General features: G+C 39.0%; 1 pseudogene; it reads right to left on the reverse strand.

The window, feature by feature from the left end:
* Positions 1-4,079: 4,079 nt before the first annotated feature.
* On the reverse strand, positions 4,080-7,842 carry LOC149565605 (uncharacterized; annotated as a pseudogene).
* Positions 7,843-15,912: the final 8,070 nt, after the last annotated feature.

A 15,912-nucleotide genomic window follows, 5' to 3' on the forward strand; every position in this document is an offset into this window, starting at 1 on the left:
AATTTGATCTGATTAGGATCTAGGACTATTATAGAGGAATGCTTAACATTATTTCATAAAGTAAAATTTCAAAGCGTTAATTAGCAAATTAACACAACTTAAATGCTGAAATGAACAAAGCATAAAAAGGTAATGACTGAAAGAAAGAGAGTAGAGAGACATAAGACAAAACACGATTGATAACAAAGTTCATCCGCAGGTCAGACTACATCTCTAGGTCCTGCTCCAATAGAGGGACCGATCTAATTTGCTCCAAAATCAATTACAAGTGTTCAAGATCTTCCCTTCAAGCACAATTGCAGCATTACTCTCCAATGTGCAGGAATAATCATCAAGTCTCCAAGATCATAATCTCCTTCTCATCACCTGGGTGCTTTTCCAAAGCCCACTACCCCGATTTTATACATCAAATTTAGCCAAAAATGGGCTAAAACAATTAACCAACATAATCTCCCATTTTGATTACATATTTCGAATTTGCCCCTTTTACCATTATTTTGTTATGATCTCACACCAAAATTAAGGGTTTGTTTTCAACAAATACCCTTATTTAAATAAGATTGGGCGGATTTGTTATGCATAGATAACAACTCTTCTCTTAATGTTTTATATACCATAAATAGCCCATTGGTTGGCCTTAATTTTAGAAGGCCAATGGTTAGGAGTTCAACTCCCATTATCTCATTCCTTTAATTCGAATTAAATAGCTATTTTAATTCGAATTTGAATGTTTTCCCTCTCTTTATGATTTCGTGATGTCATGCTGGCATCATCAAAATCCATACTTTTGCTTGAATTTGAAACCATCATAACTTTTATATCCGATCTCCGTTCTTGATGAAACGAACACCATTGGAAAGCTTTTGACGAGCTCTTTCATTTGGAATCCATTGTCAAATACTTTTGAGATGATTATTTTTTCACCCTTTTATGACCTTTGGTCCCAGTGTGACCATTTTGACCAGTCATAATTTTTGCATTTGAACTCCAATTTTGATCATTTGAGTTATGTTGGAGTCAAAATTGTGAACACTTGTAATGATGTTGATTCTTGGAGCATTGGGGACATTTTACTTTTCAGTAATTTTTATCCCCTGGATCATCCCTATTGTGGTGGGAAGACAGCCTAGGCTTTTCTGGCAAAGCTTGCTCGACAAACTTTGACAAAAAGTCAATCATTGGACTCATAAGTGGTTCTCTACTACTAGTAGGGTGACACTCCAATCTGTGATTTAGGCCCTTCCCATATATAGAAGCATGGTTCAGGCTGCCCCAGTGTATTTTCTTAAAAAATTTGATGCTCTCTCTTGCCAATTTCTTTGGAGCGGTAATTTGCAAAATACCAAATGGAGCCTCATCAATTGGGATACCGTTTGCAGGCCAAAAAAGAAAGGAGGCTTTGACCTTCGTTCTGCTATCTTGTGTAGTCAAGCTCTTGCTACCAAGCTCTATTGGTGTTGGTGTTCTAGTCAGTCTCAGCTTTGGGCCTGTATCCTGTCACACAAGTATTTACCTGGTGTTGAATCTTCAAATATTTTCAAGTTTTCTCTTGATGGAAGAGGCTATATGGTGTGGAATACTCTCAAGATTGGTGCTCACCTGGTGAAGAGAAGTTTATTTTGGGTCTATAACAGAGGCACTAAGGCTCTATTTTGGAGTGATTCTTGGAATGGGCATCCTCCTCTCTTATCCTCTTATCCACACTTGCAGTCTCTTTGTGATCTTTTCCTTTCTGCAGGATGTAATAAGGTGGCTCATTATAAGGAGGCTTATAACCTGGGCCTTGCTATGGGTTATAGATGGAATAATTTTTTTGATTGGCCACTGGGTGGTACTCTAGGGGATCAGTTGGAACTATCTCAAATATTGGCTTCTAGAGAGTGCAGCTCTGTACAGGAACTTGATGTTTTGGATTGGGGAGGTGCTTCTTCTAGAAAGTATTCTGTTTATTTAGGGTACCTTGCGCTGATGAAGAAACTTTTTGGCGAGGTGGAGGTCTCTTGGTGGAAGAAAGTTTGGAATAGTTTTTCATGGCCTAAATGTAACTTTTTCCTCTAGATTTTGGTTTACAATTGTTGTCTTACTTTGGAGAATCTTTGTAAGTGAGGCTTTTAGGGGGCTTCCATCTGTGTTTTATGCCGCAATAGTGAAGAGATTGCTTCTCACCTTTTTGTCTAGTGCCCCTTTGCCAAACAGATTTGACACTTCTGGTGGAGTGTGTGGGGATGCATGTGTTGGCATGTTTCCTCTTTGTCTGAATTTTGGGACCATTTGCACCACCCTCCTTCCAAGACTTCTTTTCTTCAAGTTGCTTGGACTATTGGCCCTTCCCTTATTTTATGGTATGTTTGGCTTGAGAGGAATAGGAGGATCTTTCATGATGTGCAGTTTGAGATCAAGCACCTGTGGGGGAAAATTGTTAATTCTCTTCATGAAATACTCCTAGCTAAATATGATATTAGTGGTGGTTTGGATCCTAGAGATGCTAGTGTTTACTCACGCCTTTCTTTTCCTTTTCAGGGCAGTACTCCCTTGATCCCCCATAGCCACTTTGGGAATAGGGTTAGGCAACACTCTCAGTGTGTTAATCGTGAGGGGCATTGGACTCCTCCTAGGGCTGAAATTTTTAAAATCAACACTGATGGTTCTTCTCGGGGAAATCCTGGTCTAGCTGGTATTGGGGGAGTTGGGCGTGACAATTCTGGTGATATTCAGTTTTAGTTTTCTATATACAAGGTTTACCATACTAATAACCTCATGGAAGCCTTGACTATCTTGGTTGTAGTGGAACAATGCTGTCAACGTGGTTGGAAAAGAATTATCTATGAGACTAACTTGCAGGTGGTTGTGAATTTAGTGAATAGAAGGAACCTTGTGCATGTGGATTGGCATTTGGCTCTGGTTATTCAGCAGATCACTCAGTTATGCAATTCTCTAGATTTTGTGTCTTTTATGTATATCCCTCATGAGTGAAACGGTGTGGCTGATTGTTTGGCTAAATGAACCTGTGAGCATGGGCCGGCTTGGAACATTATTGATAATAGGATGCTTCCCCTTGATTTATCTCAAAAGCTGATTCAACTTGTGGACCAGGATAAAATTCTGTAGTTCTCTTTGTTTCTTATGTTGTTCTGCTTTCTTTGGTATTCAATACAAATTTTACCCCTCTTTTAGTAAAAAAAAAATATTAATTTACTATTAATAGTTCAAAAATGTTGTTCAGAGTTATGATTTGTTTAATAAAGAGAAATCTATCAGACCATATAACGACAAACTAGAAAGTGTATTATATCAAACATAATCTGGTGCTGAGAATTTGAACAGAAATAATGGATAGAAAAGATAAAGGTGCATTGGGAGCACACAGAATAATAAAGGAAAAAAAGTGCTCTAGCAGTGTTGAGACCATTACAGAGTACAGAGATCATCTACAGAAGCCTCTTCAAAACATCCAGAACGATCAAGAAGAGTACAGACCTAAAATGTTCTGGTTATTTAAAATGCTTCAAATGAACTAGAGATGAAAACAATTTATTGCAACAAGAATTCAAATTTAATCGGCTGCACAAGGTAACTATCAATCACTGTTTAAGCACGCCGTAGATGCTATATTTCCTTGGCAGGAGCTAAAAATCTGTCAAGACAACTAGATTTCTTATCTAACTGGTTCATATTTTTAACCAACAATATCAATATATTATTGTCAGCTATTAGTTATCTATACCAGTCAGCTGCCAGATTTCTTATATTCAAACCCCATCGAAGATCATGGGTGCATTTTCCATTTTGATCAACATTGAAATTTTGAATAGGTTCCACAAGAGCAAATAGTGAATCGCAGTCCATTTTATTTGATGACTGTTTTGAAACATATCAAGTATAAAAAGCTGCTAGTGTTTAAGAACAGCACCAGTGCTAGTAGTAAAGTATGTTCAGCACTTGAACCCTCAGGAAATAAAGTATCCATGTTCAAAGAAAGCTTAGTTTTACAATTACAGAAAATAAAATTTATTTCACTTCAGTTTTAGGAAAAAAACTACTGCTGATGAAAGAAATTTACCGAATTTAAAAGTGGGCACTCAACTGCTCTCACTTTCATCTGTGCTGCTATTCGAATGGCCTTCTTTATTGTCTGCGCTCAGCAGATTTTGGACAGATAACTTCACTTCTAAGGTCGCATATGCCCTGCCATACACCATCTTTTCCAGCATACCCTCCACCTCTCTCATTGTTGTTCTCTCCCCTGGATTTTCCCTTGTGCATTCTAAGCCTAATCTAATGAATCTAACTAGACAATTGCTAGTGGACTTGCCTACATTTCTTTGATCAACCAGCAGCTCTATGTCCACCACTTCCTCCACTGCCTCTGGGAATGCTCTTCTCACCCACTTTGGCAATGTCTTCTCTCCACTGAACATTTCATCTGTGGGCCTCTTTCTAGTCACCATTTCAAGGATGAGCATCCCAAAGCTGTAAACATCTACCTTCGTACTCACTTGTCCTCCCAATCCATATTCTTGCAACATTAAAATATCATTGTGTTATTGAGAAGACGACTATTATATGAGGCAGGAAAAAACTTGCTAAGATAAACACTAAAATTGAAATAAAATGTCAAGATTGGGTGTCTACCTGGAGCAAGGTAGCCTACTGTTCCCTTCAGTCTGGATTTGCTGCTATTTGCTGAAACAGGGGATGTCAATAGGTGGGAAATTCCAAAATCAGCCACATGGGCTGTCATACTTTCATCCATTAACACATTTGAAGGCTTCAAGTCGCAGTGAACAACAGGGGGAGAACAATCGTGGTTTAAATATGCCATCCCGTGTGCAACATCAAGTGCAATATTCACTCTCATCTTCAAATTCAAGTCACACGGCGTTTCATACATGTGGAGGTGTTGTTCTAGGCTCCCCTCTGACATGAATTCCATTACCAGAGCCCTGAGATCTCCATGAGAAGAAGCGGACAAGACTTTCACAATATTGCGGTGCCTGATATTTCTCAGTACTCTGCATTCCTGGACAAAATGCTTGTATGAATTTTGTGGGTCCTGATCGAATAACTTGATAGCCACCAACTTGTTATCAGACAGAATCCCTTTGTAAACTGACCCGAAGCTACCGTTCCCTATTAGATTAGCAGCACTAAAACCTTGGGTTGCTGTGTGAAGCTCCTGACTAGAAATTTGCAAGAAACCTTCCCCAGGCAAATTATTTATAATTGGTGTAATTGATGCCCCTTTAAATCTTTTGTAGAACATGTAAAATGCCCCCAAAATGCAACACGATGTGAAGAAAGTGCCAATTGAAGCAACCCAGACAATATTCTTGTTTAACCCGGCATGATTTTTGTCAGAGCTTGTGCAATTTGGTAAATTCAACCAGCCCGAGGCAGCACATAATCCCGAATTTGCCAAAAACGATGTTGCGGTTAGGTTTCTGAAAGCTCCTTCATTTGGGACTGATCCATTCAAGTTGTTGTATGAGAAATTTAAATGTCGGAGCATGGTGAGATTTGCAATAGAGATTGGCACTGGCCCAGACAACTCATTGAAAGATATATCAATGCTTTCAAGGCTCTTAAGCTGCCCTATTGATGTAGGCACCTTTCCCTCCAATTTGTTTCTGGAAAAGTTCAGGTATTGCAATCCCGAGCAACTACCAATATCGCTTCCAATGGATCCTGAGATATTATTGGCTGAGATATCTATAGCTTGAATCTGTTGCATTCCTCCCAGTGGAGGCAACGTTCCTGTCAATGAATTGTATGAAAAATTGAGATAAATAGCCACTGAATGGAGGCTCGAGATCTCCATAGGAATACTTCCTGTGAGGCTGTTGTATGAGAGGTCAATCATCTCCAGACGAAAACATTGGCCAATAGCATTTGCTATGCTTCCTGTGAGCTCGTTGTGACTTAAATCAAGTTTCCTCAGCTGTTGCAAAGTGCCTATATTTGAAGGAATTTCTCCAGAAATATGATTTAGCTGAAGATAAAGATATTCCAGCTTTATCAGCATGTTGAACTCTGGCGGAATGCTGAATGTAATTTGTTGGAGCTCAAATCCAACAAAATTAGATTCTTCAGACGGCCCAATCCACTCGGAACGTGGCCAATTACATTCGTTGAACTGAGAGAGAGGAAAATCAACTCAGTAAGGTTGCCAATCTCATCTGGTATATTACCAGTGATATTGTTGCCACCCAAGTCCAACTGTGATAGCCTGGGAGAGATGTTTCCTATTCCCTTTGACAAATTTCCACTGAAATCATTTTCCGATAGATCGAGATCTTCCAGAATGGAGCAGTTGGAAAGTACATCTAATACACACATTGTAGCACACTCTCCATTTGACAGGCTATTATGCCCAAGCTTCAGAGTCCGTAAAACAGTTAGCATTCCCAATTCTCGAGGCACCACACCACTTGGTTGATTGGATGGGAGAAAAATACTTGAGAGCTGAGAACAATTTCCCAGAGACTTTGGGATGCCCCCATGAAATTGATTATTTCCCGCATAAAACTTTTGCAAGTTGGGGAGCTTCAGGCCAATATCTGCAGGAAAGGAGCCCACGAACCTATTTGCTGATATTAAAAGCTTCTGCAATTTCGTACTGTTCAACAGAAGCGGCAAAATATTTCCCTCCAGGCTGTTCTCAGTGACTGAAATGAACAGCAAATTTGTACAATTGCCTAGAGATTCAGGGACTCTGCCGCTGAAGTGATTGTACAACAATTCAATCGCTTGCAATTTGGGTAGATTATACCCTATTACCTCTGGAATTGTACCTTCAAACTTGTTTCCCCCTAGCGCCATAACCTCCAATTCAGTATAGTTCATGACAAAATCAATTGATCCTCCAATGCTATTATTACTGAACCACAGTTCCTTTAGTCGGTTAAGTGAACCCAATTCTGGTGGAACGGTGCCATGCAAGGAATTGGAAGACAAATTCAGCCTCACCAGGGACGAACAATTCGCCAGGGCCATGGGAATGCTACCAGTCAGACTATTGTTATGAAAGTCAATCTTCCTCAGTCTCTGTAATTTGCCAATCTCCATGGAGATGCTACCGTTGAGTTTGTTGGACTTCAGAAGCAGATATTGTAATCCGGTCAGTGCTGTGAATATCTCAGATGGAATTGGCCCTTCAAGTGCATTCCCCAACAGAATCAAGGCACGCAATTTTGTGCAGTTACTCAAGGAACTGGGGATAGTGCCTGATAAAAGATTATTCCCAATATCAAGTGTTTCAAGCGCACTGCAATTTGTCAAGCCATGCGGGATGATACCACTCAGTCCATTGAAGGAGATGTTGAGCTTCTTCAAGTTGTGCAAAGAACTCAACTCTGCTGGAATGTTTCCGCTCAACAAATTATTGTTTAGTCGGAGCTCTACAAGATTACTGCAGGCAGAGAGAATAACTGGAATTGGACCTTGCAAGCTGTTCTCGTAGAGCTTAATGAACTGCAACTTTTCTAAATTACCGAGCTCTTGGGGAATGTGGGAAGAGAAGTTATTATGAGAGAGGTCGAGCAGAGTAAGGAAGGACACGTTGCCAATGTGAGGGGGTATGGTACCAGACAATCCCCTGTATTTGAGAACCACACTCACAACCCTCTGATTAAGATTGCAAGTTATTCCAGTCCAGTTGCAAACATTGTTTCCATTTACCCAGTTGGACAAAGATTGAATTGGATCCACTTTTACACAACTTTTTAATTCAAGCAAAGCTTCTGCTTCAATCTGATTCTGAATTTCCGACTCATTAGAGGAAATTGCAACAAAGATAAAAGAAGTGAAGATGAGTAAAAGAGTGAACTGACCTTTACAATTCATGATCTCTTCCAAACTATTCATTTGAAAAGCGGAATTGAGCTTTTGCTTATCCAGTCTCGCAAATCCTACCGACTGGAGCTATAGGTATTGCTTTCGATGCACCATCTCCCTCATCTTGCTCTCAACATATTAAAATCACTGACCAGTCCACTAAGAAGATTGGAATTAAATAATTTAAATATTTGTGTCTAGATATTAGTTTAGCAAGCACGGTGACTTACGCATGCGACTAAGCTCCAGGTACCACGTACCAAAATTTTGAACTTCTAAAAAAATTGGAGTTTTTCTGAAATTTTTAACATTTGATTTTTATGATCCATTTAGTTTGTAGTTGAAAACAGTTAAAAATTATATTTGAAAAAAAAAAAAAAAACTGTTTTTTCATAGATTTGACTTTTTTTTGTAATTAGTGTGTTCTATTAGGGATTAGTTAGGGCCTCACTCACTGATATAGACTGGGCAGAATACATTCTCAGACAAATTTCTTTTTAGTGTTTTTTTTTTTCCTTAATTTCACTAAGAGCTGGTCTAGAGTTAATATTCTTAAATTTCTTTTATAAATGTAATAAATAAAGCATATTAATTAAGAGTTATAATCAATTTTTGACAAATTCATACATTTAAAAAAAATAAGAGTTTGCTAGGTATTATTTGATTTAGATTTGGTAGATGTCTATTTATTTTTTATTATAAATATATTTTAATTATTTATTTGTATTTTTAACAACTCTGATATAAAAAAATATTTATACTTATCTTAGTATTTCAATTTCTCATCTTAATATTTATTGGTCATATGAATTTTTTTATTATAGTTGACAATTTCTTTTGAGAAATTGGTAGATGGGGATCTTTATTATGTTAAGCCTCTAAATTTAAATAAAAGATTCAACTAATGATCAACAACATGCCAAGTAATCACACTATGCATATATAATGATGTCACTACACTTGGGTGATGATATTATGTGTTGCATAGGCTATCTCATTATATAAAAGTGAATAAAGATTTGTATTTATATACAACAATTTGATACAAAAATTAACATCTTTTGTGCTCAAGTTGACAAGTAACACAATTCTCTCATTCATCATGCCCCTTGCCCTTCCATGACATGTCACCCTACCCCCACCGATTTTAGAAATGAGTATTTTGTTTCACGCAATCAGTTGTGCTTTGTTGCTTTATATTTCAAATTTTAAATGTATAGTGAATCTGGCAATAAAGATTAACAAGTTGGGGTTGGTGCTACACCACAACTTTAGTTGTTCTAACCCTCACTCTTAGAATCAGAGAATGTAAGGGTCCGACCAATCAAAACCTCTAGAAGCTCACTTTATGCATGTAGAGGTTGGTCCAATCTAGACTATAGCATGCAGGTCGATTCCATCCCTAGATAGTATCTGTAATAGTAACAATGGTATTGTGAAAACTTGTTCAAACACAAATAACTCCTTTCAGTACTCGATGTTTAGTTTTACATGGCATAAATCTTATTGTAGCTCCACACACACACACACACACACAATTTGAACTCAATACCATTTACGTGTCTACAATGTGGACTTTTCCATTAAACTAGATGTCTTTGATAAAGTCTTGATGATTAAAGATTTTTCATGAAACCTAGTAGAGAATTCTCACAATGAGGAGATAGAATTATCCCAACTCATGGACAAGTGGTGAAAATTAATTCTTCTAACAATGCAAAGTAAAGTTTACAACAACACTTACTAGATCTAACATTTAAAAAACACATGAACATATGGATTTGTTGTCATTCGAAAGCCACAACAATATGGAAACCTAAATGTTTATATATTTCACAAAGTTACATAAGAGTGTTTAGAAAAAGATGGCTTTATTTTCCACTTCACTAGTAATAATATTGCTCTAGCATTATAGATAATGACTAATCTAAGCATGGTATTAGGAAAAAGAGATGTAAAACAAGGATAAGAGTTACAAATTGGATAGCTAATATTTATAATTTATAAAGAGATATATTTATGACATAAAATGATTTACTTATCATATAAATTAAATCTACATGCATGTAATTCCTTATATAAATATCATCATTTTTATATACATGCCACCAAAACTTCATATATTAGAAGAGAACAAGGGTAAGTGCACAAAGTTGTGGTGCTAAAAGGGGGGTATAAGTGGACACCTTTTTCCTGAAATCTGCAAATTTTGAACTTCAACAAGAATTTGAAGATAGTTACACTCAAAATTTTCAGATATGACAAAAAAAAAAGTCATAGTACTTTGAATCTAGTTTCTAGACTACTAATTTTTTTTCAAAATGGTTTAGTTTTAGGTCCTCAAAAAAGGGGGCCACAAAAAGTGGTACTGTTTATTCCAAAAAAACATAGCAGAGTACAAAGTGTGGTACCCCTAAAATTTTAACTTTTTTTTTGAAATTTTTTAATCGCTCTGGTCAAAAGTTACTTAACACTATGTAGTTTATCCCAGATTTTTCGAGTAATTTTATAATGTCTTTTTTTTTTTTTTTTACGAATTTTTTAACTAGACACATCCCAAAAACGTGAAATATATGTGTGCTCCCCCTAGAAATAATTGAAAACTAATCTAAAATCAACACTTTTTTTTTCAAAGTGTGTAGAATGGAGTCTAGTTTCTAAAAAGCTAAGTTGTTACAAAATTCGATGAACGAGCTAAAATATATAGCCCAATTAGTACGTGGTGGTTTTTGACAAAAAATGAACATACATTCAAAAGAAATTATAGATGAAAGGCTTGAAATAGTTCAAATTAAAAATAAATTATATGGTTAGATAGCTAACACAGAGACCTATAATGCTATGTAACTTGATCTTATCGATACCCAACCATGAGAAATCTTGAAGGGGAGCACAAAAGAAAAAACAATCATTTTTTGTATGTTTGCTGGAAAACACATCTCAGGCCTGTTCATCAAATCCAAACCTTTGGGTTGGATCTCCAAGGCAAAACCAAGCCTTAGGCTTGGGTTTGATTAAGGTTTAAATAGTGTGTGCACCCTATAGCGCACACACGCTATTTAAACCTTAGCTCTAAATAGCGCGTGCGCGCTATATGGTGCAAGCACTATAGTGCGCACACACTATTAAGATGTAAGTTGCAAAAGAGAACTAGGTGGGGGGGGGATAGGGGAATGGCTATGTGTGTGCATGAAAGAGATAGAGAGAAAGTAGGGGATAGGAGAGGGGAGAGAGTACAGGATGAGAGAGAGAAAGTGAGAAAGAGTAGGGGTGGCAAAGAGAGTATAGGATGAGAGAGAGAGAGAGAGTAGGGGTGGCAAAGAGAGGAAGTGTGTGAGAGAGTACGGGTGGAAAAGAGAGAGTGTGGGATGGGGAAAGAGATTTAAAGTAGGGGATGGGAGAGAGAGGAAGTGTGAGAGAGAGTACAGGTTGGGAGAGAGAGATTAAGAGTAGGGGATGGAGGAGAGAGAGAGTAGGTGATGGGAGACAGAGTGAGAGAGGAAGAACTTGAGAGAGAGGAGGATGGGAGTGCATGTGTGTGAAAGAGAGAGAGTATGGAATGGGAGAGGGGGAAGAAAAAGTAGCTCAAGAGAGAGTAGGGGATGGAAGAGAGAGTAGGCGATGGGAGAGGGAATGGGAGAGGGGGAGATAGGGGGAAATAGAAATGTGTGTAAGAGAGAGAGAGAGAGAGAGAGAGAGAGAGAGAGAGAGAGAGAGAGGAGGGGATAGGAGAGAGTTTGAAAATTTAAGAGAGACTGGAGGGTAGTAGAGAGAGAGAGAGTGGAGAAGGAGAGAGAGAGAGAGAGAGAGAGAGAGAGAGAGTAGGCAGTGGGAGAGGGAGTGGGAGAGGGAGAGCAAGTGAGAGAAAAAGTAGGGGATGGAAGAGGAGAGAGGGGGGATGAGTGTGTGTGTTTCAAAGAGAGAGAGTCAAGAATGAGAGAGGGGAGAGAGAGATAGAGAGAGTAGGAAATGGTAGAGGGATGGGAGAGAGAGGGAGAGAGTGAGAGAGAGAGAGAGAGATAGTAGGCAGTGGGAGAGGGAGTGGGAGGGAGAGAGAGGTGGAATAGAAGCATTTAAGAGAGATAGAGTAGGGGATGGGAGAGAGTAGGCAGTGGGACAAGGACTGCAAGAGAGAGAGAGAGGGGGGGGATGGGAATGTATATTTATTTATAAGAGAGATAGAGTAAAGGATGGGAGAGAGTGTGAGAGTTTGAGAGAAAGTAGTAGGGGATGGGAGAGAGAGAGAGTGAGAGTAAGGGATGGGAGAGGGAGGGAGGGAGAGAGAGAGAGAGAGAGAGAGAGAGAGAGAGAGAGAGAGAGAGAGAGAAGAGAGGAAGAAAGAGAACTTGAGAGAGATAGACAGTAGGCAGTAGGAGAGGGAGTGGGAGAGGGAGAGGGAGAGAAATAGGGGGGATGGGAGTGTGTGTGACAGATGTAGAGAGTAGGGGATGGGAGAGAAGAAGAAGAGTGGGGGGATAAGAGTGTGTGTATCTATGAAAGTGAGAGAGTAGGGGATGGGAGAGAGTGTGAAAGTGTGAAAGTAGGGGGTGGTAGAGAGAGAATATGATGATGGGGGAGAGAAAGTAGGCGATGGGAGAGGAAAAGAGAGAGGGGGGATGGGAGTGTGTGTGTAAGAGAGATAGAGCAGGGGATGGGAGAGAGTGTGAGAGTAGGGGGTGGATGAGAGAGAGAGTATGATAATGGGGGAGAGAAAGTAGGCGGTGGGAGAGGGAAAGAGAGAGGGGGGATGGGGGTGTATGTGTAAGAGAGATAGAGTAGGGGATGGGAGAGAAGAGAGAGAGTAGGGGATGGGGGAGAGTGTGAGAGTGTGAGAGAGTAGGGGATGGGAGACGAGAGAGAGAGAGCAAGGGATGGGGGAGAGAAAGTAGGCGGTGGGAGAGAGAGTGGGAGAGGCAGAGAGAGCTTGTACAAGATGGGAGAGAGAGAGAGAGTAGAGAGGGAGAGAGAGAACTTGAGAGAGAGAGATAGTAGGTAGTAGTAGTGTGAGTGTGAGAGAGAGTAGGGGGTGGTAGAGAGAGTACGACGATGGGGGAGAGAAAGTAGGTAGTGGGAGAGGGAGAGAGAGGGGGAATTGGAATGTGTGTAAGAGTGACAAATTAGGGGATGGAAGAGAAGAGAGAGAGTAGGGGATGGGGGAGAGAAATTAGGTGGTAGGAGAGGGAGAGAGATAGGGGGGATAAGAGTGTGTCTGAGAGATCTAAAGAGCCGGGGATGGGAGAGGAGAGGGGGTGAGAGAGGTAGAGAGAGTAGGTGGTGGGAGAGGGAGAGTGAGAGAGAGTAAAGGATGGGAGAGAGTAGGAAGAGAGAGGGGGGGATGGGAGAGAGAGTAGGGAGGATAGAGAGTAGGGAGGATGGGGACTGATGTGTTTTGAGAAAGTAGGGGGTGGCAGAGAGAGAGTACGACGATAGGGGAGAGAAAGTAGGTGGTGGGAGAGGAAAAGAGAGAGGGGGTATGGGAGTGTCTGTGTAAGAGAGACAGCAGGGGATGGGACAGAGTGTGAGAGTGTGAGAGTAGGGGGTGGCAGAGAGAGAGAGAGTACGATGATGGGGGAGAGAAAGTAGGCAATGGGAGAGGGAAAGAGAGAGGGGGGGATGGGGGTGTATGTGTAAGAGAGATAGAGTAGGGGATGGGAGAGAGTGAGAGTGTGAGAGAGTAGGGGATGGGAGAGAAGAGAGAGAGTAGGGGATGGGGGAGAGTGTGAGAGTGTGAGAGAGTAGGGGATGGGGGACGAGAGAGAGAGAGAGCAGGGGATGGGGGAGAGAAAGTAGGCGATGAGAGAGAGAGTGGGAGAGGAAGAGAGAGCTTGTACAAGATGGGGGAGAGAGAGTAGAGAGGGAGAGAGAGAACTTGAAAGAGAGAGATAGTAGGTAGTAGTAGTGTGAGGGTGAGAGAGAGTAGGGGTGGTAGAGAGAGTACGACGATGGGGGAGAGAAAGTAGGCGACGGGAGAGGGAGAGAGAGGGGGAATGGGAACGTGTGTAAGAGAGACAAAGTAGGGGATGGGAGAGAAGAGAGAGAGTAGGGGATGGGGAGAGGGAAATTAGGTGGTAGGAGAGGGAGAGAGAGAGAGATAGGGGGGATAAGAGTGTGTGTAAGAGATCTAAAGAGTCAAGGATAGGAGAGGATCAATTAGCCTTTAGTATTAAGAAGATCTCTAAGTATTAAACATGATTAGCCTTTAGTTCCTAGAAGATCTTTATTTCCCCATCAATGCATTTAGAAAGTTAAGTTTTAAGAAGATCATAAATAGAAAAAATTAGAGAAGCGATTTAAACATTTATATTGATTGGAAACATGTGAGTCTTGAGTTTCCTCTGCCTTTAAAAGAACATTCCTTAGCTAGCATACCTAATTCCACATTCCATAAGAGTTTCATTGCGCTAAAGATTTAGGAAACCAACTGCTCTAAGATAAAGCTTCCCAGTCAATAATAATCTAGCCTATTGAGGTACATAATACTTCTCAATTAAACTTGTGTTAATTCAGTATTAATTTTGTAATTAACTACAATTTCAGTATCTATGTACAGGGGGTGACTGAGAAAACTATTTGAGGTCCAATTTGAAAATATATTTGTAAGGATCTCGACCAAGGTTCACAACTTCGATGATTAATACATTCATTCAGGCTAGAAACTCACTACAAAAAAATAATATATAAAAAAGGTAGTGAATAATGTCATGTCTAGACCCAAATCAACCAATGAAATCAAATCAGCATAATGTGGAACAACAATAAATGCATTGAGTGGGTTGTCATAGAAAAGCTTCAGAATAAAATTCATGTCTAGAATTAAAAGACCTTAAAGAAATTTTATGCTTGTAACACAAATGGCCATTCAAAATTGAATATGATTACAATATGTGAAATAGCATTAGGAGAACTTGTAATGCTCTTGTGAACATCGTGTTAATTCTTGTAAGAATCCCTAAGATGCTTGTTATACTCAAAATTTTGTTGAAATTGAATTAATTTTTATCCTTTCGGTTAATTGGCTTAGGGTGATATATGCTTCTTGGATGGAATAATGAGTTCGTGATTAACTCTGTATTAAGATTTATAGCATCTTCTAGTTATTTGCAAAGGAAATTTATAGATTAAGCTAATGTCATATGGCTTGCTTGAGAAAGATGTTCGTGTTCTTATTGATGGGTACTAATGACTGTCCACATTTAGTTCTTCAATATCCTATTTGACAAGCTTTCCATAGACATTTCTTTTCCATACTAAGTATTTTTGAAAAATATTTGAGTAGAAGCACTATAGTAGATACTACATGATGTTTTAACAAATAAAGTAATGTGTTAAAGACTATTATTTCCAAGGTATTATGTCATAGTATTTTAATTGTAATGATCTTAGACTAATGATATTCTTGAAGGTAACCTTGACATGCAGCAAGAAAGACAACCTACAGCCAAGGCTATATTGTGCCTACAACCAAAGCCATAAATGCTCACAGCCAAAGCCACTAGTGCACGTAGCCAAAGCCATGGATGCTTATAGCCAAAGTTACAAGTGTTCGCAGCCAAAGCCATGAGTACATGAAGTCGATGATCACAATTGTTTACAACTATTCACCAGAAACAACTTCTTTGCAATTTTTGAGAAATACTAATAAAGCAAAAAATAACATCTACTAGTTCATAGACATAATGGCAACTCTCTAGCAATTGAATTTAATTTCATACATGCACATATCTAATTTAATGTCATACACAAACATATCTAATTTAACGTCATACATGAACAAACATATAATATAAAATGATAACCAATAATGTAATATACATTAACAAACACATAATATATTGTGATAACCAATAATGTCGTATATGAACAAACATATCATATATTAACCAATAATGTCATACATCAAATATAGAATGTCATATGTACATCAAATGTATGTCAAATATGTCTCTCTGATGCCTATATATATACATGGGGAAGGAAACAAGTCTCTCTCTCTCTCTCTCTCTCTCTCTCTCTCTCTCTCTCTCTCTCTCTCTATATATATATATATATATATATATATATATATATATATATATATAT

This window comes from Cupressus sempervirens, chromosome 3, assembly GCF_028749045.1.
Source record: "Cupressus sempervirens isolate cs-2001-9-10 chromosome 3, ASM2874904v1, whole genome shotgun sequence".
Taxonomy (NCBI): Eukaryota; Viridiplantae; Streptophyta; class Pinopsida; order Cupressales; family Cupressaceae; genus Cupressus; species Cupressus sempervirens.